The sequence below is a fragment of the Anomalospiza imberbis genome, chromosome 2 (assembly GCF_031753505.1).
Source record: "Anomalospiza imberbis isolate Cuckoo-Finch-1a 21T00152 chromosome 2, ASM3175350v1, whole genome shotgun sequence".
In the NCBI taxonomy this organism is placed as follows: domain Eukaryota; kingdom Metazoa; phylum Chordata; class Aves; order Passeriformes; family Viduidae; genus Anomalospiza; species Anomalospiza imberbis.
Genome location: NC_089682.1, coordinates 11,810,810 through 11,836,793, shown reverse-complemented (window position 1 = coordinate 11,836,793; position 25,984 = coordinate 11,810,810). Strand labels below are relative to the sequence as shown.

Below are 25,984 nucleotides of genomic sequence, written 5' to 3'. Positions count from 1 at the left end.
TATAGGAGAATTTCATGGTTGTTATTTACCAAGAGCAATGTATAATTATCATGGGATAAATTAAACTAGAACTTGAAAAATTGCATTTCTCATTAAAAAATTGTGATATTTATGAATTGGAAAAATTTAACTGTTACATAGTGCAAAAATTCTTCTGTAAAATTTCTGTTATCTTTAATTAGCCAGAAATCTTTGTTTGAAGGGTTTTGTATATACCCCATTAAATCCTAATGCCTTTTAATATGTTTCCAAATAAATTATTATTTAAGAGACAGTCATCCTGCAGTTAAATTGAAAAAGATTCATTGTAGTATTTGTGTACAGCAGATATTTGATAAACATAACATTTGAAGTGAATAAATTAAATCCATATAAGATATATGCTGTTCTTCCTGTCTTTCATTTATGACTTGACTTTACATTTATGTCGAACAAATACTTTGGTTTTGTTTTCCATGGCTTTTGCATTATGTACAAACAATTTTATTTTCAGAGACTAAGACATGAAATTGGCAAAAATAATCTGTTTCTATTTATTTTTTCTGATTAGTTAAGGTTGAGCACCTTTAAATTTTGTGTCCTGTGATCACAGACCTGAGGAAGAGAAGCAGACATGTTCCACATGTTATTGAATGACAATCCCATTTTCATGCCACTTTAGACTTGTCTCTACTGAGACAAGATACTTCAAAAATACAGAGTACTAAAACATGCTTAAATGTAGTGGCTTAGGGTTCAGCCCATGAAAAATGGTGCTGAGAGAATTCTCAAAAGAATTCCTATGTCCAGGGCATGTTTAATCTGCATTACTCCAGCTGTAATAAATGAGATAGGTTTAGAAAGTTAGGCATTAAGATGACTCCAAGACATGAGTCCAAAATCCAGTGATTAAACTGGAGAAATCAATCTAATTATAAAAACAGTCTGAGACTGTTTATCAATAGTTATCAAATTAAAGGAAGGAAAAAGACCAAACCAACAAACAAGCAACCAAAACTTTTATTAAAAGGAGAGTTATTTAGACAATATGAATTTATGAGTGCTCTAGTAATTCCATTTAAAATGTATCACTTGGGTTTTGTTTTAAATTTCTATTTTTAATTCGTATTTTATTATCAGTTTTATTTGGTAATATAGCTTCCCAAGCTGCACAGCTACAAAAAAAGATTAAAAGTTCGATAAAGATGCAAAATTGGCTCCTCCACATGAATTAGCAGAATCCTGTAGCACACACTGGTCTTACTATTCTGCTAATGCAGAAATTTGTTCTTGCTGGACACACTCTGTGGGGATGTGAGCACCACATATTCATGTGAGGTATTTTTGGTCTTATAATTGTGTTCATGAGAACATCAGAGAATATGATGCATAAACTCTATAAATTTTATGTATGTGATGATATCTATATCCTTCTAATTCCAATACCAGTCTAACAAAATCATAAATCACATTTCTAATATATCATCAATATATGTGTGAAAAAAACATTTCCGTGTGAGAAATCTAAAATATTGCATTATTATTCCAGGGTGAGTTCTTCATTAAGAAAATGGAATAAACATGCTGCATTCAAATACCATGTACAGAATGTTTTTATTCTGGCAAAAATCTAATTACTTAAATCTCAAAATTTTCATATTGCTTCTTTCTTTATAAAACATTATATATTCCCTCTCAAAAATGTATTTGGTATCAAATTTCGTATAAGTGGTATTTTATACTATTAAACTAATGCCTACTCTAATCTGGCTCTAGGTGTGAAGAAAATATTCCTGATTTTGTTCTTACTCTTGGTTTTCCTGTTATTTTTAAGAAAATTTTCTTATTAAATCTGAGCACTATTTGGGTTGATCCTGGCTATTGTTCTTGCAATTATCTTTCAACCTTAGAGGGTAAAAGAAGAATTGTTTTCATTGTTTTGTTATAGTTTCACATGACTGTGCCTCTCCATTATTCCTTACCTCTTTAGGCTGGCTTTGTGTTTTTTTCACACAGGAGCATGTATGCCATCCCTTTTTAATTTTCTTGCAGGCTGTCACAAATGTGTAAATGCAATCTCTACCTTTTGTGGAAAATCAGAGTTTTCATCGTGGTTATCTTATAGTAACAAGGTGTGTCATTGAAATATAAGAATGTTTAGTAGTACTGAGTTCTGATAGTAGTGTTTGTAAGCTGAAAGACATCAACATGTTTTCTGTGCAAAATATATCTTCCCAGGTTATGAAATTGTGGTAGAATATCCACATATTCTCATATATCACATATCCATATATCCATATAAAGGACAGGACAAAAACCAGTAATGTCTGGTGAGTACTCAGATCTGGTAAACACTGACAAAAACATTCTGAAAAATATAGGTTGGTCCAAATGTCAATGCTTTCTTGTTGCTAGTTATTTCCATGCTGTTTTGGTGTACTGCAGTGTAGGACAATACCACAGAGGAATATTTGGTTGTAAAAAGCAAATCAGAAATATATGCAGATGAGCTCTCTAACCTCTTAATCATCGTAAAATTGCGACAATGTAATGGGGACAGTTGAGTGTGTGTGTGTGAATTTATAACAGTATAATCTTTTTTCAAGTGCAGAGCAATCTATCCTCTAAGACTAATTTAAGAAAACTTTGTGCAAATGCACGTAACAGCTTACAAGTGCTTCCATCCTGAGTAAAATGAAACAAACACTCGTAATGTAAGCCCAATGAGTTAGTCAAGCTTTTGTCAGTAAACCTATATGAGGATTAAAATATAGTAAAGGCGAAAATCATATATTTTGTACATAGATTTTATTTTTTCTTTTAACTTTATTTTGTGTAGCTTTCTCTTTTTGTCTGTTCCACTAAATTTGCTTTGGTCAGGTCCACAAAAGGCCTCCATGATTAACACAGAAAATGTTGATTTGGCTTCATCGGTTGGGTCAGAATTTTCATAAAGAATTAAGTGTTTTCTGTTCTTTCTAATTTAGTTTTTTTCTAACTAGGCTGCATCAAGACATTTTTTGCACACAAAAAAAAGTTGAAAGGACCTTATAACTGATGATATGTAATATTGTAATATATCAGCTTCATTCTTCAGCTTTCTTGTCACATTGGCTTGCCAGTCTTTGTGTTCAACTTTTCTAAGTACTGTTACGTGAACTACAGCATTTTTGTGAAAAGATAATGTGTCCTAAACTAGTTGTACCAAACTATGGATAATTTTTGCTCAATTTTTTAGCCATAATCTTCTTCAATACACTGGGGGTTTGGTTTTTTTTTTTTTTTCTTTTCTATTTTATTTTGGTTTTTTGTGGGTTTTTTTTGCTTACTTAATCTTTTATTTGTTATCTTCTTTCCTTGTGTCAGAGAATCTGACTGGCAAGTGTTTTTCCCAATTCATATAGGGATTGATTTGTTGTGAATATTGCAGGAAAATAGGAGTTTGTCAGTTTTATTTGTTAAAATTTAGAGATTAAAACACACATAGAGTTTTTCATCAATTAGTCTAACAAAGGAAACTTTCCCATTTAATTATATAACTGCAAAAATTTTATAATTTATCTCTGGCTCTGAAAGCGCAATCATTTTTATTGGCCTTTTTCCAGACCTTCTCAAAACGCATAAAGCTGTATTTTCAAAGAGAAGATGACAATGTCAGTGCCTTGATGGGAATTTCCATTAGTTCATAAAAACAAATGTAAATCAATGTTATTATTTGCTGCACCTGAGTGTATTCCATACCTGCAGCTCATACTGAAAGAGAAATATTCTTTTTCTCCTGCTGTATCCTTCAATCAATTACTCTCATCCGCTATGATTTCCATATAATTCTTAATATTGATTAAATCTCCTGGAAGGAATGGCTCTTTTCTAAAACATTAACATGAAGCTTTTGTTTCAATTTTCACACTTCTGTTCATCCTGAGTTGCATGCCCTGATGTGTCTGTTTCAATGAATATTTTAAGTAGGAAACAGCTGAGAATGGTGGAGTACTACAATGGAAACTGGTTATAAGCAGACTAAAACAACTGATGCCTCATCAATTTCTATTGCATAACTACAGAAGTACAGTATTCTTCCACATGGTAATTTTCTTCACATTCAGCAGAAAATTCATGGTTATTGAATAATCAAGTGTAACTCTACGTATAGACAGAAGATATAAATCCATCAATTTTGACATCTAGATATAGGTCTCTAAAATATAGAAATTAGGAAATTTTGAACATACATTTCAGTAATTTTAAAATAATTGACTAATGTCCATGTGGTTCATAAAAACCCATTCAATGCATGATGGCTTCTGAGGGGAGAGATAACAATTGTTTCCACTTCACATGGATTGCAAATATACTCAGTAGTTTTACATTATATTTAAAGAAAAAATATATATTAAGACAGAATTTCTTTTAAAATCACATATCAGTAGTTTCAGGCCTAATTAAACCAAGCATTTGAAAGAAATCTGTGTGAGAAAAATTCTGCCTGGTAGAATATTTGTTTAGCACCTTATTAATGCATAAATATTGATTGTTGAAAAAAAATCAATAAAATAGCAAAAATAGCAAAGACCAGTGGTCTCCCGTTCTCTTTTAAGCTATTGAATGTCATTTAGGTATTCCTAAAATACTATATTTTATAGTTATCAAACAAGAGCTACAATACACATTAAAGTATTTGCCAATAGTAATTTCCCCAGGATGGAGGGACAAAACTTCCTTCACTTAAAACTAAAATTAGTCTTACAGTCTCTCAGATACAGAGTCACTGCTGCAACTGATGTCCAGTAATTATCATGACAGGGTTTGGGATCCTGTTATGCTCCAGCCTACATCAGATGTTCCAGTCACAGTGCCTGGAATCCTTCACATACTCCCACTTTCTTCATGACTAATAGGAATACTGAGCTGCACAGCATCCCCATCTCCTTCATTCCATGGATGGAGCTGCTCAGGAACTAAAAGAGAAAGACATAAAGCAGTTATTAGTTGAATTCTACTTGAAAATTGAGAAAAGACATGGCTTAGTGGGGAAAAGATATAAGGTATGGGCAGGAATGGAGACATATTTAAATTCTGCCCTGCAGTGATACCATCAGAAAGGAAAATTAGGAAATTTTCTGATAAAAATTAATTCAGTGATTCTGGGGCATTTGTTTATGCACTCATCATAATTGTGTATTTAGTCCATGTTGCCATTACAAAGAGGAGGTGATGCAGCTGTCAACCTCATATGCTGTATCTTAGGATACACTCTGTGATTGTATTACATGTTTGTTTATTTATGGCCTCATGCTGCGTTGGGTTTTTCTCTGCCCCGGTCCCGGGCAGCTGTGGGTGTCCGACTGGCACATTGCTCTTCAGTGAGACTGGGGCCGCCGAGTGGTTGCGGAGCTCTAGGGACGAGCCTCCAGTGGGTCTGCCACGTCCGTAGCCTCATGCTGAGGCGAGATAAAGGGCCGAGAGAAGGCACACCCTGCTCCGCATGGCTGAGAACTGTTTATTTCCCGCATGGCTGCAGTGGTGGACAAAGCAGCTGTTCCCAATCCCACGTGGGCAAAATGGCAGCTTGGACAAGGGGAGCATGGGGTTAAATAGGGGGCGGGCAGACAGGGGCGGAAGCCCCCCTCGCCCAATGGGGACAGACGACAGGGGAGTGACATGGACCACGGCAACCTATGGGGACATTGCAGAGGCGGGTACAGGGTTCTGGGACAAATAGGATTACAGAGGTGGGGTGATTGACACAGAACTTTCTGTGGGGAAGAAAGGGAGTGGTTACAAGATTGACAGGTGAAAGCTCCTATAGCAGACAGCTTGGAGCGAACCATTTTGAGCGGGAAGTAGGGGTACATTGAAGCAACCTAACTAGCATTTATTGAAACCCCTAACTGAACCAACCCGGCATGCAACAGCATCAGAGCTTCAAACATGTATGGAATGAATTGTGATCTAAGTGGAAATAGAGAGTCACTCCTGTTGTCCATAATGTCATGGACTATGCTAAGATACTTAGCAAATTACAGAAAGTAATTTTGTTGAGGGCAGAGGTGGTTTTTTGTTGTTATTTTTGGGTTTTTTTTAACTGAAGTACTTGCAAAATGCAGAATTCAGGACATCTCATGTTCTTTAAAAAAAACACCTAACAAATAATATAAAACTGTATTTTGTGTTCTTTGATTCCTGAGAGGAAAATAGTGCTTTTTGTTTGCTTTTTCATTTCACTGGAGTTTAAAAAAATCTTGATACTGTGCTTGATTATTTCAATTTTATCAAACAGTTTGTACCAGGATAATGTATTTCTCATCTAAAAATTAATTAATTGCCTATTTTTATTGCAAAGAGAAGGTACAGCCCTCTATTTGTATTAATTTTTCTTCATGGATGATTAACAGAGAAGCTAGAATATGGGTACTCCTTGATACTGCTGTGGGGGTTACATACTCATTATCTCTACATATTTCTATCAATACCTTAATGAAGGACCCTTCAGGACACAACACACTGCTGGTTTTTGCACACACTCTCTGGCTTTTCTAGTTTGAAACTGCAACACAGAATGCAATCAAAGTGCCACTTCATCTCTAGGCACCAGTGAATAATATGGGTTAACATACCTTTAAATTTTGCCTACTTTTAGGAGCTAATAAAGAGTGGAGAACCACCCATCTGGTGCTGTCAGTCCCATAGTGTATGCCTACATTCTGATAATAACCTAGTTTAAACTGGATTATTTTGGAAATATACAGATGGAGATTTCCTTGAAGATCTAGTATCTGCAGAAACAGAAAACATGAGTTCTTGTGATTTCAGTCAGTCCACTGGAACAGAAAATTCCCACTAAAGTTTATTTTTTCACAGTTAAACAAACTGTGCTGAGGTGCAGATCCAGCAGATGAGTGCCATAATCTGTGACCAGCAGGTGAATTTTACACTGTGAAATAATTTTGTTTGAAAACAAACTTTTCTTTTACATTTTCATACACCCCCTGTGTTCCCAGGACTTCACAAACATTATTTCTCTACATTAGTTAATACTGGCTAAATAAGTATTATTCTGATTAGAAATTAAGTACATCTTCTTCACTGTGTAAGAGATCTCTGTCTCTCCCCACCTGACACTTTTCCTTTTATGTCCTCAGCTGTGCTCCAATAGGGTTTAGCAGGTTCTACAGACTGAGGAGGAGGCTTCTCAGTCTCTGATTTTCTCTCTCCACACTTCTTTTCAGCCTCTTCTGCTCCTCTCTGTACTTCAGTAGATTCTTTAAATTTGAAGTAAAGTTATTTTGAAACACCCCAGGAAATTATACCGACCAAAAAATACCTGTTATGTGTGCAATATGACCCTTCTTGGTAGCAACTTGGTTAGCTGTAGCCAAGAAAAACTATTAAATTATGAGGGTTTTTTTCCCACGTATTTCCATTCTGGTCACACTTAGATCTTGCAGCTCCTTTCACCTGATTGGAGAGCTGTGATGAACTGCGAGCTGCACTTAAGTATCCTGATGGTGGAATTGACATCAGGGATGAGGCAAAGAAAGCAGGCAATACTGGCTTTGTTTAATAGCAGCACATCACAGTAAAGTTGATTACGCTTCATCATGGCTGTGGGATTTTATAAATGAAGTAGTAATAACTTGAAATGGATGAGGGGCTTATGCATTCTCCAGAAAAGATTATCCAGAGATTATATCCTGCAACCCTTGCTGAAGGTTATTTTATGGTAAACGAGCTGGGGAGCTTTACAACACAGTTTTAATATAGACAAACTACAATTAAAAAATTTACTATGAAAAGCTCATTATGTGGTAAACTTTTGCCATAGTACCACCATCAATTACTAGCATAAATTTTTATTGTTTAGCTGCAGCAAGAGAAGAGAGCTGTATGAGCATTCTGTCCTTAGTTTATCACTTCCACTTTTGAAATTCGTCACTCTTTTCCCCTGAATTCCTCATCAAGTCTTCAGCAAGAGAGGATTGTAGGAACAAGCCACAGATGCAAAAAAGACAGGAGAGAAGTAATAGCATTTATAAAATTTCATTATATAGTTTCTGTAATAATTTTTTATACTGCAGTGAATTCAGAAATTAAAATTAGAGTTAGGTTACAGTTTGCAAAATGAAGTGTAAGTCTATGGGGCAAAGTAACATGCATAAATATATAGACATGCACACATAGTGATTACTTCTTGCTGAATTTCCAATGTACTGTCATACTTGAGAGATTTTTCTGTAGCTATCATAAAAGTTGTTCTAGGCAGGCTCATTCTTTTACTCATTGGCATAGAGATGAGGAAAAAAAGAAAAAAAATTAAGATGGTACAAAATTCAGTGTGATCATCATGGGCAAAATTCTAAAAAATGTGTCATAGTAGCTGAATAAAGTCATGACTTGTATCTTCCCTGGTTCCTCTCCTGTGCTGTAGATATGCTGTAGGTCTGCATACAGATTGTAACAAAGTCCAGGTATGATAGGGTCATGCATAAAGTAAAATTGGATGCCTGAACTCAGCCCACATGTGTAAGGTTTATTTGAATTTTTTAAATTATGACATGAATGAATATCCTTTACATGAGTCTCAGAGAGAGCATTCAATTGTAGGAGTCTTTCAAAAACAAAGACATTTTCTGCAATCTCACCATGTTTTCTGCTTGCCTATTCATCTATAATCTTTCCAACACTCACTTTAGAGTCATGAAGCTTATTCAGTCTTAGGTTTTGTGGTGATGGGGAAAGTCTCCTATGTTTCTGACTTACCATTTCTGTTGTCTCCATTGATTCATGGTGAGTAAAATGGTAAAATTAACAACGGTATCTTGGCCAGAACAATATTAGGGAGACTTTTATTAATAAATTTGTCCACCGTAAAGTCAATGTAATTTTTTTATTATTATTATTTGTTTTCAATTACTCAAATATTTGTATTAACTGTATTTGCTAAAGAGGCATAAGCAAAACAAAAACCAACATTCAATTAGTTCCTGAATTAAAAAAAAAAAATTAGACACAAATGGCAGATAAAAGTAATATTGCCATTATGTCTGTCTCTCAGGCAGACATCATTCCTTCTATCAGTAAAAGTGCTGCATAGATTTTCTTCTGTTACTTTTCTAATGATCTTGCAGAGTTACATTTACGCAAGAACAGCTGTCACCAACAAACAGCCAAAGGGACATTGGTACTGCTGAAATACCTGCCTTGTGGTGAACATCACAAGTAGCTATCCTGTGTCTCCAGACTCCATAATTTCACATTTGGAATCAATAGCTCCAATCCAAGTGAAGCAGCAAAAGCACCAGACAGATAGAAATACAATTTAGAAATTACTGGGTTGTTTTTTACAAAATTTCCACAGACAAATGCTGCAATTTAAAAATACTTGATCTGATTTATTAAAAATTTGGTATGTCTCTATGAGACACAAACTGACAATTTATAGGTTTTTAGCCAACACAATACATGGTTCATGACAAAAGCTCCTGTCACTGTAAGTAGTAAGAAACAAAATATTAATTTGTCATAGCAGTAAATGTGGATTGATAACTTTTATGATAGTCTAAAAATAGGATTGATGTTTCTAATACTAATGTTGTTCAGTAAACTCTGAGGACAATGCTCATGAGCAGAACTAGTTTCAAAATAGGGATAAAATTTAAAAACAATATAATAGAAGTAAGTTTTGGTTTGGCAGGGAATTTGGGACATTTATATTGTTTGATCTCTACACAGGAAGTCCCACAGTGACAGGAACTTTATTGATTACAACTGTTTGGTGCATGTGATGACAGTCAAAAAAGAGCTGTTTTGTTTGGATTGGACAAAAGCTTGCATACAGACACATCTTTGTACACTCTGTCCAGTCACACACAGTCCTCTGCCTTCACCTGGGTTAGACAACAGTAGCATCCCAATAAATGCAAAACACTGATTTTTCAAATACTTCAGTACGTGTGTTACCTCAGTTCAGATACCACAAATCATGTGGTCAAAGATGGTTTCACACTTTCAGGAGTGTAGTAGCAGTGATACTTTGCTAAGAGAAAAGATGCCAGTGAATTGACATTGATTGCATTGAGAATTATAGCAAAAAATAATTAATAACTCTTGGTTTTATGATGATTGGAACATGTGTGAAATCTGCTTCTAGCAGGACTGAATTTAGAAACAGGATGTCCTCTTTTATCTCGTCTATAATCACTTATTAGATATGATATGACTTACTGAATGTATTTCTCTGCAAATAGGTCTATGAATCTTTGCTGTTATTATAAGTATTATTATCAAATAAAGTTTCAAATGTAGTTGTAATTTCAGCCCTATAGAGCACATAGTAGATAAGGATATCACTCCACTTCTAATATGTCTGTTACAACAAACTAATTAAACAAATATCCTGGGAAAAGCATCATTAGATTTGTGAACAGAACTGGGTTCACTGGTTTTCAGAGGGACATAAACTTTCTATTCCTATTGCAAATCAGAAAATAAACCCACTAAATAATTTTAACGAGAGGAAAACACGTATACATGTATATTTTAAGTGTCCTATAACATAACAACACAACTATGGTAGTAATTGGCTCTTTTATATCACTTAAAAATACTTCAGAATCACTAGGTAATTAGTATAGTACTTACAAAGAGCAATAGTACATGAACATATTGAGAGAGTGTTGAGCCACTCAGGGATATTTTGCTTTTCAGCACAACTATATATCTACTTCAGAATGTATAGTCTGATAATTCCTCCCATTCTTAAAATGAATGTTTAGTACTTTATTGGGGTCCAGCCATTTCTGAAAATAAGTTATCTTTTGTTTGTGTATTTGTAACACTTCCCCAAATTAAAGGGAAGTGGTTTTGTTAACCTTCATCTTTCATGTGTATCTTTGTTAGTCTGCCTGTATGGATTGTGGACCCATAATTGGAATGACCGGAGAAAGAAGGACTCTTAGGGGCCAGGTTTCATTTCAGTTAGCAGAGGTGTTGAGAAGAAGTCACCTTCATAACTATGGGCTTTGCACTGACAGTTCTGTTCAGACTGTAGCTGATTTGAACAGCTGGTTCAGGTTCCTACACCTAAAAATAGGCCCTGAGCACTGACACCGTGATTGAGTGTCCATGTTAAGCACTGACCCTTCTTGCACAGATGTATACAAGACAAATGGATGGGGCAATTTTAGAAGAAAAAAAAAAAGTTCTATAAGTCTTATCCAAAGGGAAAACGGCCCCTGGAAAAATGTATTCTGAGGTGGACCAGGGTTTCTTTGGCAATCATGATTTGGTAGCTGGGAGACTTTTTACTGAGGGGCCATGAGGCCACAAACTGATTAATCCTCAATTACTACTATGGAGAGAAATCTCTCTGTGTTTCTAAGAGAAAATGATAGATGGTCATGTTTTTAAAAGCTTCTAATTTCCACTTCCATATATGGTAGTTAATGAATACACAAGGAGCCTATTTATATTAGACTCCTGATGCTATGCAGTCATAGTTTTTATAAGCAAAATGCAGGAAATCTCTAGATATAATTTCCCCATATGATAGTGTGACTTCAACCTATTACTCTTTAAATGACTTAGAATTTCTTAATACTTCAGCATTTCATTGCACTTTTCACCATATCATTCTAAAGCATGAGTGTTCAACTGCTTATCTGAAAGTCATCAAACCCACATCAATGAAACAGGTCTTATTTTTAACCTGTATGAAGGACTTGAAGTACAGGAACAGAGTTGTTAAATGATTTTTCCCTTTATCATCACTTTTAACACTGTTGACTTTGGAAAAAAAAGTAAAGTGTCTGTACTCATCTGCATTCTAAAAATCATCGTGTGTGTAGAAATCACCACTATGGTGCTTTTTACAGAGTTCAGATATCATTCCAACTTAATAGAAATTGAAAATATTTTTTTGGCTGTTGAATATTTATCGGACGTTATTCTAAACCACCACTTTTGCATCATAGCTGTGGAAATACTTGATGAACGATTTTCCCCTAAATTTTCACTTTACTGGAACAAGAAGTGCAATGGGGAAAACCTGAAAATATGAAGAATTATTTTTTTAATTATTTTCAAGTATTTGGAACATTGTGTTGTCATTCAAGGGAACTTCCACAAGTTTTTCAATTCAGCTTGCTTACCTAAGCATAATAACTTAGCATTTAACAGGTATTTGACATGATAATCTATAAGCTCTGCATGACACTGAAATTTTTAATAAATGTATTCATTTGGGCTTTGCCATAAATTATTTTGATGCTTATAATATTGAAACGGAATATATCCCATTTAAGAATATATACTTGAAGGTATAGATAATGTTACATGGGATATAAATATAATGCATATAATTCCAGATACTTTTTGGATGGTATATTATTACAGCTGTATGTATGATAGATAATAAATACAAGGTTAGTTTTAGCAAAAAATACTCAGGTTTATAAATAATATGCATTCTTTTGCTAGTTTAATAAAAAGATTACCTTTGTGACTTCCAGAATATATATTAGAATAGCAGATGGAGGAGAAAAGAATTTTTGAAAATATATTTATGGCTTACATATTGTCTGAAGTTAAATAGAGGCTGGAACCAGTCTATTCCTTTATTTATCATAGCTGACAGTCTGAAGTTGCTTCAAGAGGAAATGTTAAATAACGAATTTCATGATTTATAGAGCTAACCATTTTACATCGAATAATTGAAATTTTCTTCTTCGCAATTGTTGTCACATTAAGCAGCGAAGTGATGGGAATCCAAGTGTTTGCAGTGAAGACATACATCTTCATCCAATTTGGTTTAGTACTGAGTGCCTAAATGATTTGTGATTAAAAAACAAAAACAAAAAACCCCAAACAAAAAAACAAACCAAACAAAAAACCCCATAAAGACAACCTGCTGATATAATTTCTGACAAACAGTACAACCATTTAAGTAATGTATAATGTATGTTTATCAACTACTTGAGACCAGTGGTGGGAGATGGCTTTGACTTAATTATAAATACTTTCCTATTGGACTGAGAGAATAAATTTCCTAATTTTATTGAAAAATATAGATTTCTTGCAAAGAAGAATTTACCTAGCTACCTAATTTTAGTATTACATATATGGATGTAATTAATTTTGCAAGACACTTTCATGTTTTTTCTATATTTTTAAATATATGTGGATATATAAAATAATTCCTTACTTAGAGCTGGTGGACTTTTTGGAATAAAAAGGAAAGTAGAGTTGTTATTTTTAAATTCTCACATGAAAACTCTTATAAGGTCTCTGAATCTCTTTGGTTACCATGGCAATAGTTATCAGTTTGTGATAACTATTTATCTTGTCTTTAATACAGGTCATAGTAGTGTTACAAGTGCGTAAATTCAGTCTCCAAGGTAAACTTAATAAAAACATAAAGCTCTTCTTTTAGATATTCTGAATCTCTCCAAAAAGCTGTATTCAAGACAGATTTCATTAACAAATGTATTTTTAATCTTTAGCAAAGATCAGAGATTACTTGCAACTAATTAGCCGATTCAATGAATGGGAACTCCATGTAGTATATGGCAGCAAATTTGAAAGCAGCAAAGAAGTTAAAATCAAGATATTTGCTATTGTTTTTATCCCAACCTATTGATGAGCAAATGACAGTATAATTTTTCCTGGCTTTTTGATGAGGACATAATGATCTGAAGAACATCTCATCAAGTTAAAAATACTCTATCTCATCTGTATAACCTTCTAAACTTTGATATGGTGTGAATGTGGTAAGAAATTAGCCTTCTATCTAAGACAGGAACTGACAATGCAGCCTGCTCAACAGGACACTTCAGGATGTGTGGCCGGCACCTTCAGGCAGACCTGCTGAAAGCTGGAAAGGAGCTGATGCTTTTACACACCCGTGTGAAGCCCCTGGCCAGAAAGGGCAGTGGGACTCAGGTTGGACACCAGGGTACAGCTCCTGCCCTCAGACATCTATTATCAGTTATGAATGTGGTAATCCTATAAAACTTGGAACAAGCTGCCTTAGCCCAGAGCACATTTAATTGCTGTTCATACAGGGTGACTGAGGGCAGTTTGTGGGGAGTAAACCCTGTAAGAGATTTCTGCTTTAGTGGCTTTACTCTCCTGGCCTTGGGGGAGCAAGGTGCACCTCAGCCTGAGTTACTGGTTCTCAATTATAAATAACTCCCCACATTTAAATGTCAAAGGCATTCCTGTCAGGTTTTTTAACCACTGACATTCTCATAACAGTTAGTTGTAGCTCAGGCAGTAGACAAGAAAATTCTGTCACCAATTTACCATTAGTTAAGCTGCAACTGCACACATCAGGGGCATTTGGCAACGGAGATGCCATTTTAGGATTATAGCATAGAGCTACAGTGTGCTTTCAGCTGAGTGAAATAGTGGGTTGTTTAATATTTGAATGACCTTTTTCAGATTCCTGGGGAAGTTCACTGTGATGAATCAGAACACATAATACTTTCAGCATTTATGATTTCAGGCTGGTAGAGGCGTGACTCCATTTGTTGCTTTGCTTATTTCTGATTCATTTCATACATTATTTGAGAATTACAAGAGAGACAAAGTTCTTTCTTTTCTTCTAAAAGAACTCTTTAAGAGCATATTTATTTCATGGGCTGGTGACTCAGAGAGGAAAATTTGTAGAGAAACATGTTGAAGCAGCCTTGTATCTCAGCCTTAATTCTGTAATCTTCTTTGGAAAAAAAAATTACATTTAAAAAATTTGTTTCGTGTCTTTCATAAGCTTAGGAGGTTAACATAGGCCTTGTTTGGGACGCAATCCAGAGAGGTTGCAGTACTCCAAAATCTCTCTGGTCCTTTCTTCAGAAAATGGGTTCATTGAGTTGCAGCAAACTGCCTTTGCAAATGTGTTTTTGACTATACATGTCTACATATACACATGATCATATATTGTGCAGTGGAAAAATCTTTATAGATTCCTGTTAAACCTTCTGACAGAGAGTACCTGTCTATAGTGACTGCATTTCAAGATCTGTGGCCGATGGTAGAAAGCCATGTATTAGAATTCCTATTTGGCCATCTTTCAGAACCATCCAGTGACCTATTTGTGACAACCCTTCCTTAAAATTAATTAAATGAAGATTGAGTAAAAAGCTGTTGTGTGTGTTCCTACACATGTCTTGACTATGATTTCTGGTCTGTGCTTCCCAACCACTCCAGTGAAAGTGTGCTACCAGAACAGGTACTAAATTTATTGGTTTGGTTTGGTTTGTTTTGAAGTATCATTCATGCTCTAACCTCAGATATGGTCTCTTTAAAGAAAAAAAAGGGCTGACATGCAAGCAGCAGATCTCCTGAAGTCTACCTAATATAGTTTTGGTTTAAAATATATTTTTCTGGTTTTTAATAATCTATAAAATTAGAAAAACCCGGAAAACACCTGTTCCAAACACACTTGCTGCACACCAGGTAGGGATAGTTGTTGCTGTTAACAATTCACAAGTCCTTTTCCTTATATAACCACTTGATTATTGCTAAGCAGTTGAAAGTATCTAAAGCTGAATGCCCCAAGAATTTTTTGTGGATGTGCTGGTGACATTTTCCATCACTGCCACTTCTGTGAATATCAATGTTAATATGGAATTGAGTTTTCTGTGGAACAGGAAGTGCTTTAGGATTTTGATCTCCTTTGTTTGTTGTTCTGTTCTTTACTTGCTATTACTTACTTTTACATTTGCATTTGACATTTCTATCCATAACACCTATGAAATGAAGTTCAAAGTTTTAATACTGACAAGCAGCACTCTGATAAGCTTTTGCATTTCAGTGAAAGAGACAACATTATTAGTCAGGAGGTTTTTGCCTTTTTTTTTCCCCTTCAAGAAGAAAAGACAAAAGTCATAAGTGGCAGTTTTGTCTCTCTTCTCTGAGCAACAGAAGAAAGGAAACCTCATGTTCAATATTGTAACCTGTCTATTTAGAAGGAGAGGTTGATCTGATAATATTCGTTGTACCAAAAATTTGTTTGGAGAGGATTTCTTCATGCTTAGATTAATTGCCTCATGAAGTTAGAGAAATCATGTCTTCAATTGCTGCTTAACTTAAAAGAGTAAACAAACATGCAAGCTTAAGATACGTTCTTGTGAATGTTGAGATCAACAAAGTATATATGACTAAGGAAAGGTTGCAAATATAGACAGACTGCAACTGGCTTTAATTAAAATAAATAAAGTTTTGTCTAGTATCCCTTGCAGCAGTTCCAGATGAGACTAGATCTTCAACTATCACATGAAAAATTTGAATAAATAAATTACTTGATGTAGTTTTATTCTGATGTTCCTGTATTGCTAACGAACTTGCTCGTGCTTACACAGCCCTATAATATTTGCTACACATATTTATGAATGAGAAGTGCATTGACACCAATCACTGTTTTTCCCAGGTGTCTAAACAAGATAAATAATTTCAAAATACAAAAAAAGTTTCTTAAGTCATGCATGAGCTGAGTATATTTTTTTAGATAAAACAGAGACTATTGATTCTTTTGCAGAAGAATATATGTTGTGGAAAAAGGTGATTTTTTTTGGTGGAAGTAATAATGCATTCAGATGTCATTGCCAATTTTTATAAGAAGATTAAATAATTTTCCTGGTTATAATTTTATTTGGAGGAAAGTATAGAGGGAGGTAGAAGGCTATTATTAATTGCAATGTGTCTGCCTGTGAATAAATAAATAGTTCAATCATAAAGAAAACTAGACACTTATATTAGTTTAATGGCAACTTGGTCCTCTTTCAGAAAACATAAGTGTAAACAAAACTCCAGTTTAATTTTGCTGCTGAAAAAGCCTATACCTTTGTGTGCAAATTCCTAGGGGACATATTTGGTCAATAGCTGGGAAACTTTAAATTGTGGGGTTTAATATATTTTGCTGTTTGGCTGGTTCACAAGATAAATAATTTTATGTGTTAAATGCTAAATAGATTTAGGTTTCAAACTAGAGAGGTGTTTCAGATAGTAATGAATTGTTTTTCCAAAGGAAAATGAAGCTTGTGTGTTTTCATAAAAACAAAAGATACAGGATTTCATAGGAAAGCAGGTAGTGTTCAATATATTCATTATATGTCTGGAAAGAAAGATGAAGTAGGAGGTGAAACAGATGAAACAATGACACAGGTCACTGTCTGAGACAGATTATTCAAGGTTAAAGAATTATAATTCAGTAAATTGTGGATTTTCTAATTTGATTTGTAAATTCTCTAATTGTATTCTCTTTTTTCTCTTCTGCTTATTTGTTAGGACACTTTGTCATTCCGAATATCCATACTGTGCTTTGGTACAGAATACCTAGTTTAAAGACAGCAGTCTTTATTATATTTTGCCTTTACATGTAGTCAACAAGAGAGAAACATACTTTTTCAATACACACCTACATCACAGCATTTTTTTGCTATCAGCTTATAATGACATCTTTATATTATATGTATTATTTGGCTTTTTATTAATAAATCAAAGGGAAAGGAAAACAAGAAATGTAACCATCTCCTAAGAAATTTGATGGTTACTACAGAGTTGGAAAAATCTGTCACAAATAGCCATTCTTTAGCATGGATGCATTATTAATTCCATAGTACATTCTTCTTATTTTTCTTCTTTTTTTCCTTATAAGTAGATTTTGCATATTTTGTAGGTTTGGTAGGGGTTTTGTAGTTAATTCAGTATATGAACGAGGAACATTTTGCATTTTCATTTTCCACATGCTTTTATAACAAGAGCTGGCTTAATCTTCATTGTCACTCCATTTCCTTCTTGAGACATAGGATGTTCAAAAAGTATTCATTTTCCTAAAAATCTTACAATAAGATTTCTCTTCATTTCTGTACTATTCCTCGCCCTTTCCCCAAATACTTCTTGACGAATTGCCAGCAGCAAAACTTAAATTGACTATTTACATTGCATTTTCTGCAGCTCTAGTGTGTTGCAGTGCAGGTAAGAAAAAGGGTAAGAAAAAGGGTTTCTGGAAAAGACTTGTGGCTTCAAGTCACTGACACAGAGTGGCCAGACAGAGGATGAGCACTCATCCTTGATTGATGTGATATGAACTTTACCAAAATCATCCTTCCCAGCCATCCAGCTGAAGATAAAGGCTTTATGCATGCTGCCTCCAGCAAAATGCAAGTGAATTAATCAGGAGACTGTGGGAAGAAACTTGAGCATTAATGTAATTTGGAAAGGGCCATTAAAAAAGTTCTCAGTGATTCACACAGCATTAAGGAATGATCATGGTCAGAGCGCTGGTGTTTCATAAAACTGGCATACTTTATTCAGCAGCATGCCTATCGGTAAATGTATAAACTGCCTGTATAAAAAAATTAAAAGCAGTTTAATAGTTCAATCCATCATTTCTGTCAAGAATATATATTTTAAAATTTCATTATTAAAATATTCAGAAGGACATGGAATCAGTTCTAAAGTTAAATTAATAAATCATGGTTGTTGAAAATATGCTTTCACTGTTAGAATTTGTGGAGTGACAAGGCTATTTCAGGCAAAGGCAAGACATCAGATTGTGAACTTTTACTAAACAAGCACTTCTCGTAATTGTAATTGCCTTGGGCTAGTGAGTGCTACTATTACATTCATTTTCACAATAAGTGTACACATATTTGAAAAGATGTGTCATGTATCTTGAATGCCCAACTTACAATAGTTTGGTATGATTACAGCTAATTAAATCAAATGGGAAAACTGTACTTAATCATGTTAATTACTTGAATGAAAAGATCCAGAAATTTGTGGATAAAACTTATATGTTTCCTATATTCTCACTTTCCACACTGTGAGCTTTTTTTTCCTTTAAGTTTTATATCCTGTATTGTTCACAGTTTGGGGAAACAGGGATCTCTTGATGTTTTTTCTTCATTCTAATATAGAATTAAGTTTGTTTTTTTTTTTTTCATTTATTATGCAAGGATTTTTTTTTTCAAAATATCTAAGCCATTGGTGCCTACCAAATAAAATTTTAAAAAACTACTTCCATTCCTAGTGAAACAAGCAACTTTAGAGGAGCGCCATGATGATGAATTAGTTTGCTTAGTGGACCTGTTGACTACAGACAAAACAGAAGAACAGACTACTGGTTTTGCACCAGCTGGCATATTGTGAGACTGGTCTCAGGTTGGACCAACTGGCCCAGAGGCAGAGCTTTCTCTCTCTAAACCTGTGGGGAAGTTGTAAGCACTGCTCATGATTTTAGTGCAAGCCACCTAAATCTCTGAAGAGCTATGGGTCCTAAATACAAATGCAAGTTAAAAATCTGTGGAAATTATTTCTGCTGAGAAGTTCAATGACTGAATGTAAAATATGGACAAAAGTGCTAAGCAGCAGAGCAGCAGGAAAATTTTTAAGAAAAAATAATAATTTGAAACATTATTTTATTGGCATAATTAGTTTAATACTTTATTTATAACAAAATAATTGTCAACAGAGGAAGGACAGTGTGGGTTTTGCCCATTATAATTTTCTCAAAACCAGCACTTTTTTCTGCTTATAGGCAGAAGAAAATAGTCAGTCTATTCTATTTCCATGAATGTCCTACTTTCTTTAGAGGACAGTGTTTATATCTTTACTTATTGTTCCAACTTTTAGCCATCCCAGAGTTACAGAAATGTGACATTGTCGTTGTTAACCCCATCTGACCATCAAAAATTTCTTACTTATTTTGAAATTAGTATATAGCCATCCATCTATATTTTCCATATTCAATTCCTGTCTTTTTCCATTTCCAAAACACAACAAGAAATGCACATTAAACCTACTTAAATGTCTTAGAAGGATGGGAAATGCAGAAGCTAAAACATATCCGCAGACTATACAGAAAACAGTTTATACAGAAAAGTACAAGAGTACAATGCTTATTAGGGAGGCAAAAATTATTTTACTAAGTGCATCTTAAGGTGCATTTACAATAAAAATACTAGCATGCATAGAAATTATTTCAGAATATCTGATTATTCTTAACATCAAAGTAACATTTTCTAAGGCTGATTAATAAAATAAAATCGATAGTATGAAATAATTCTTGAGATTAAAAACATATTTTAAATATTCCTAAGTCTGCTGCCAATGCTCAGCTATTAATAACTTGGCTATCACTTGCAGGCAACTTGTAGTAAGTCTGTTTTTTCAAAAAATGACAACACTTGGCAGAGAAATTGGCCCTTATTTTCTTTGCAAAAAGTTTAGCAGTGAAAAACCAGTTTCAGAAGAATTTGGAAGAGTTTCACGCTCTCGTGAGTTCCTATGTCAGAAGTCCAGCATGAAGCTGTTCTCTGATGGGCAAAGCAAAAGTGGATTGGAACTAAGCAGCCTCCTTTCTTCATCCAAAACATCTTTGTCAAAGAAAATAAGCAAGATGAAAAGGAAGATTCAAATTTCTTAATAAAGCAAAAATTTTTGTTGAAGGTTCCTAGAACAGGAGCTGGTAATTTTACCCTGTTTTGAGCAGGCATTTTGGACTAGATGACCTCCAGGTTACAGTTCTTTGCAGCCTCACCTAGCTGTGATTCTGATATATCACACAATAAGTGTGCACTTAGAAACTCTTTGGAATGTCCACATGTTGATGAGGTATTCTAATTAATATTTGAATAGGGCTCCTGCTATTGAAAAATTTACAAATTTTTTAGTGACTCTTTCAAAAAATATTTATTTAATGCAGCCTGCTTTTAATATCTTTACAATATTTGTTTATGAAATATGTTTTTTGAAATCTGTCCAACATTACACTTGACAATTTTCTATCATGATTTTCTATATACTCTATTATTTTGCTTTTCCTTACATTGTTATTTTGTTCTCTGGTGAATATGGTTAGGTTTGATTTGGAATATGTACCAAGTGTAAATATTCTCCCTTCCTGTCTTTCCCTTTAAAATGTAATAAAGTAGGAGCAAAAAAGATGTGAATATATCAAGGAACATGCATTCACTGAGACTCCTTTTGCCTTCCACATTTGCTTCCCAGTATGAGGTCTTCCCTGGAATTCGACTATGTCATGGCTCCAGAGTTCTTCCACACCAAAAATTCTCTCAATTTCTTGCTTTTTGATTTCTGATAGTTTGAATCTACCTGGTACTTTAAAGTCAATTCTACTCTCAGAAAGAAATCTCAGAAAAATGTATCTGGCTTAGCATAATTTTTATTATTTTAATTATTTTAGTTATTTATCTGTTGCTGTCATAAGTAAAATATTTTAAGTTCAAATTTATCATGAGTCTGGATGAAGAATACTTAACCTGTAGCATATTGATAAATATTTTTGAAATATGCATGAAGGATAAAGACATACATATGGAATTGGTTTGGGACCCCACCAACACTTGATAAATTCACCTCTATCAGAATAAGTAGTGAAGCAATAATAGGGGGAAAAGCTCCAAGTGCTGCAAGTTGCACTTATACATCAAGCAGATAATTTCTCTAGAAATGTGTCATGTTGTCATGTTTTCCTCCACTCTTCCTTATGCAAAGTGAATAATACAATAAGTGAACTACAGTGAGATTTACCTGAATTTATTAAACAAAAAGAAAAACTGAACAGGACGGAAGAAAGCAAAGAACACCATAAGCATGGCATTTCTCAAACTGCTTACAAAAAATAATAATAATAATAGTTACCTTTTTTAGTTTTTTTGAAAAATAGTGTCATTATTTATTTTTCTGCACTGATCTCCTACTTTCAGTGTTTCTTCCTGGGATTATATATCATGAATCAGGCATGAAAAGGGCCCGTGGTAGCTTTTGAAGTCTTGGTGAAACCCATTTGCAATAGTAAAACCTATATCTTACCTGTATTGTGTATGATACAATACCAGAGACATATTCCATGTGTGCCTCTAACAAATGTTACAGGTAAATTAAACCTCTGACAGAGGCAATAATTTCTGGATCCTCTCTGGAAGTGGTTACATGGAAGAAAATAACAAATATTGCAACTATATATAGCAGAAGTGTAACTCAGTCAGAAAGGAAATGTTAGAACTTTCATTGTGGTTTTGACAAGTCTTTTGACTCTTTACACGTAACACAAGTCTGTCTAGTTTTCCTAAATGCCAGATATCTGTGGGGTACAATGGTAATGTGATACCCAGAGATTTTGAAGTTCCATCTAATCATGAAAATCCATCTGTATATTTTAGTAATTAAAATATAGACCTCGTTATGTTTGCTGGGGTGGTAAGACACTGGAGCAGGCTGCACAGAGAAGTTGTGGATGTCCTGTTCCTAGAAGTGCTCAAAGTCTAGTTGGATGCAGCTCTGAGCAACTTGGTCTAGTGGAAGGTGTCTGTGCCTGTGTCGAAGGGGTGGTAGAAACTGATGATCTGAGAGATTCTTTCCAACCCAGCATGGCTCTATGAATGTCAGGTAGGAGCAGAAGGTATCATCTGTTGTTCATTTGACTTAGGAGAACTTTTTTTCTTCCTCTGATACAGTATCTTCCTGTCCTGTCTGTGGAGGCCTTGTGTACTAATCTTTATTGCCTAAATATTAATAGGACTGGTTTTGTTACTAAGAATTTAAAAGTATTAAATGGAGATGTCAGACTTTTGGACAGACTATTCCCAGTCAGTGCACTACATAGAAAAGATATGGATATTATTACTGAGTAATAACTTTTACTTGTCTTTTTCTCTCCTTAAAAGACCCAGAGCCATGTAACTTAATAGCTACTACACACAAATGTTTGTGGAAAGAAAATTTGTTCTTTGCTATCAAAATGAGGATGAAATATTTCTGAGGAACAATCCCTCAATCCATAGAAGATTGAGTATTTTCTCATGGAAACAAAGTTTTCCTATTCTCTCTGTAATTTTTATTTGTGATCTACAAAAATTGATGTACTTCTGATTGGATCTTTTCCTTTCTCTAGTTCCTTGCAAAAACAACTTCATTTCTTATAGGAGCACTGCACATCTACATTTTAAGGTTCCATACAAGTTTAGGGTATTTTGTTATCTTGTATTTGAGGTGACAGCTAATTTTCTCTTTTCACTAGCATGGCATGTAATGTACTTTGAACATTCGGAGAAAAGTCAGACATATAAACAGAAGCCAAGAGTATTTGTATGCAAAATGGGTTGTGGTGCTACTTTCTACACAGACTCTGCATTCCAGATTTCTTATCCATTTGGAAAGAGTTTAACTTGCTAGAAAATTGCATTTTCCAAAAAAAAACTTTATGGGCAAGTCACTTTTTTTATGGGGATTTGAATTCTTGCTCCTAGACTTGTACAAAGATTATGGCACCAAGTAGGATTCACAAAAGCATAGGAATTAAACAAAGGGGATCCATAACAAGTGTTTGAGGACTGACATGACAGTTGGGCTCCTGAGTATCTACATCATTTTTGGAAACTGGATAAAGGCTCCTGAATCCCTGGTGATATGCTGTAGTAAGTACTGTGCAGTGGCATGGAGCTCAAACACTAGAAGCAGCATGGATTTGTTAACAGTGAACCCTTCCCTTGCTCACCAGCACACATTACTGAACTTCTGAAATAGAATACTTTAGCACAGATAGTGTCCTTATATGTCCTTTCTAATGGGAATCCTATGTATGACACTGAATAGTGCCTTGTAGACAAACTCTGAAATAGATTAGAAAATTCTAACATATTTAACTAGGCCCTTTGGTGAAAAAGTTTGGAGTTTGTTTTACACACAGTTAGTATATATACAACTAGGGTTGATATTTTTATGCACCAAGCATTAAATATGGTTGTGTAATCACCATCTCTGGTAACATTTCTGCAGACCAAAGTTTATGATATCTAATCTCTGTTTGTTGCCAAGTAACCGTATGATATGTGCTAATATAACATCTGCCATACTGGGTTTGTAGACGGAGCTTTATTTAAAGCTTGGCACATTAAATGGACAATATGTGTCAGATATTATTGTTCTCAGGCATGTTCTTCTCCCTCTCCTGACAGGGACTGTGTAACTTACTTTGGTTTTCATGTGCTTTGGTAGACCTTGATTTCCCTTTGAATAATTGGACCATGTTGAGAACCAGAAAAGTTATGGAAACAAAAACTGCACAGCTGAGACTCCAGACAAGATTTGTATAGAGATAATGCAAACCTGAAGTCCTCTGTGCCAGGGTCTCTGCTATTATAATGGAAAGATCTGTACGCACAGTATAGAACCAGGCACATCATCTGTATGTGAACTTTGGAGCTCTTACAGTGCAAATTGCATGGCAGGTCCCCTATTCCACCTGCTGCACAGACACTGTGGGACACCTGGGAATTCACCTTTCTAAACCTGATTGCACAGTGCAAATATTTGCTAAAAATTATATAACAAGTGGAGACCTGCTAGAGATATATTGTTCCAATCATCTGCTCAGAATAGGGACAGAGAGGACAGGCTGCTGAGGGTTATGTCCAGTTGAGTTTTAAATCTCCAATAATGGAGACAATAAAGTAACTCCGGGCAACCTGATCCTCTGGGTCACCACCTATGAAGTGAACAATATTTTCAATATTTTCAATATTTTTCTGATCTTTAAGTGGAATTTCCTGCGTTGGTTTTTGTTTGGTTTTTTTTTTTTTCCCTGTGCCGTTGCCTCTTGTCCTGTCCTTTACCCTGAGAAGTGTGATTCTGTTATCTTGACTTCAGCCATCATGGTTTTTTAGACATGGACAAGATCCCTTTGAGGGATCTCTTCTTCAGGCAGAGCAGTTTCAGCTCTCTTGGTCTCTCCTTGTCTGAAATGCTCCAATCCCTTAGTCGTCACCGTGGCTCTTCACTACCCTGATCCCTGTATGTTGATATCTCACTTGTGTGGGAGAGTCCAGAGCCGGGCCAACACTCCAGATGTGTCTCATCACAGCTGAGAAATGGGGAAGGATCACCTCCAACCCGTTGGCCATGCTCTGCTTGATGCAGTCCAGGGTGCTGCTGGTCTTCACTGCTGCAAGAGGTCAGTGCTGGCTCACGGCTAACTTGTGTTCTATGAATCCAAGATCCTTCCATGACAATCTGATTTCAGCTGCTCAGCTCCAGACCTGTATTGAAGTTGGGGATTATTGCTCCCCTGGGACAGGACTTGCAATTCACCTTGTTGATCTTCATGAGGTTCCTGTCAGAGTGAGACCATTTCTCCAGCCTGTCAAGATCCCCCTGAATGGCAGCAGCCCTGTTGGTCATCAACCACTCTTCCCAGTTTTGTGTTCCATTATCCATATCACTAAAGAAGTGTTGCACCAGCACTGATCCTAGTGGTACAGGCTGCCCCAAAAGCTTTGTGCTGCTCATTGCAGCCCTCTTAGTCCAGCAGTTCACTCAGTTGTCAACCCATCTCCCTATCCACAAACATCGAGTTTGTCAGTGAGACAAAAGCCTTTCAAGCCTTTCTTAGGTCAAGACAAACAGCATCAGCTGCTGTCTGCAGGTCCACTGAGCTCATCATCTCATCACTGAAGGCTATCAGGTGGGTTAAGCACAATTTTACTTTTGTAAATCCATGCTGACTATTCTCAATCATCATCTTGTTCTTAATCTTGGTAATGGGTTTCAGGACTGTTTGTTCTATCATCTTCTTAGGGATCAAGGAAAGACTGGCCAGCCTATGCTTCCAAGATGCTCCTTCTAGCCCTTCTTGAAGATTAGGAGTGATATTTGCTTTCTTACAGTCCAAAATCTCTCAACTTAGAAACAAAACCCTTGTCTCAATGGAGTAGATCAAAAAAAGCTGCCTGAGAAGACAGAAAAAACATGTGCACTCAATGAGAATTGCAAAAAGAAAACAAAAAGTCTTCTTATTGTTCATGAAAGTGGATTTTTTTCATTTTTTAGGTCACAAGAAATGACAGTATGTCCAAATTCCTAGCAGACCAAAGACAGATTCAGAAGACTAAATTACTGAAATTACTTGGAGAACAAAGTAATTGTTCTAATCTTACAGGTCTAGGACAGAAATTGAACAGAGAGAGTGAGAGCAGGTCACCTTTTA

At 35.1% G+C, this 25,984-nt stretch overlaps 1 protein-coding gene across 5 annotated transcripts in view; it reads left to right on the top strand.

Annotated features, from left to right (window-relative positions):
* Positions 1-25,984, top strand: part of IL1RAPL1 (interleukin 1 receptor accessory protein like 1) — a 680,356-nt gene that overhangs the window by 486,685 nt on the left and 167,687 nt on the right. The window lies entirely within an intron of this gene.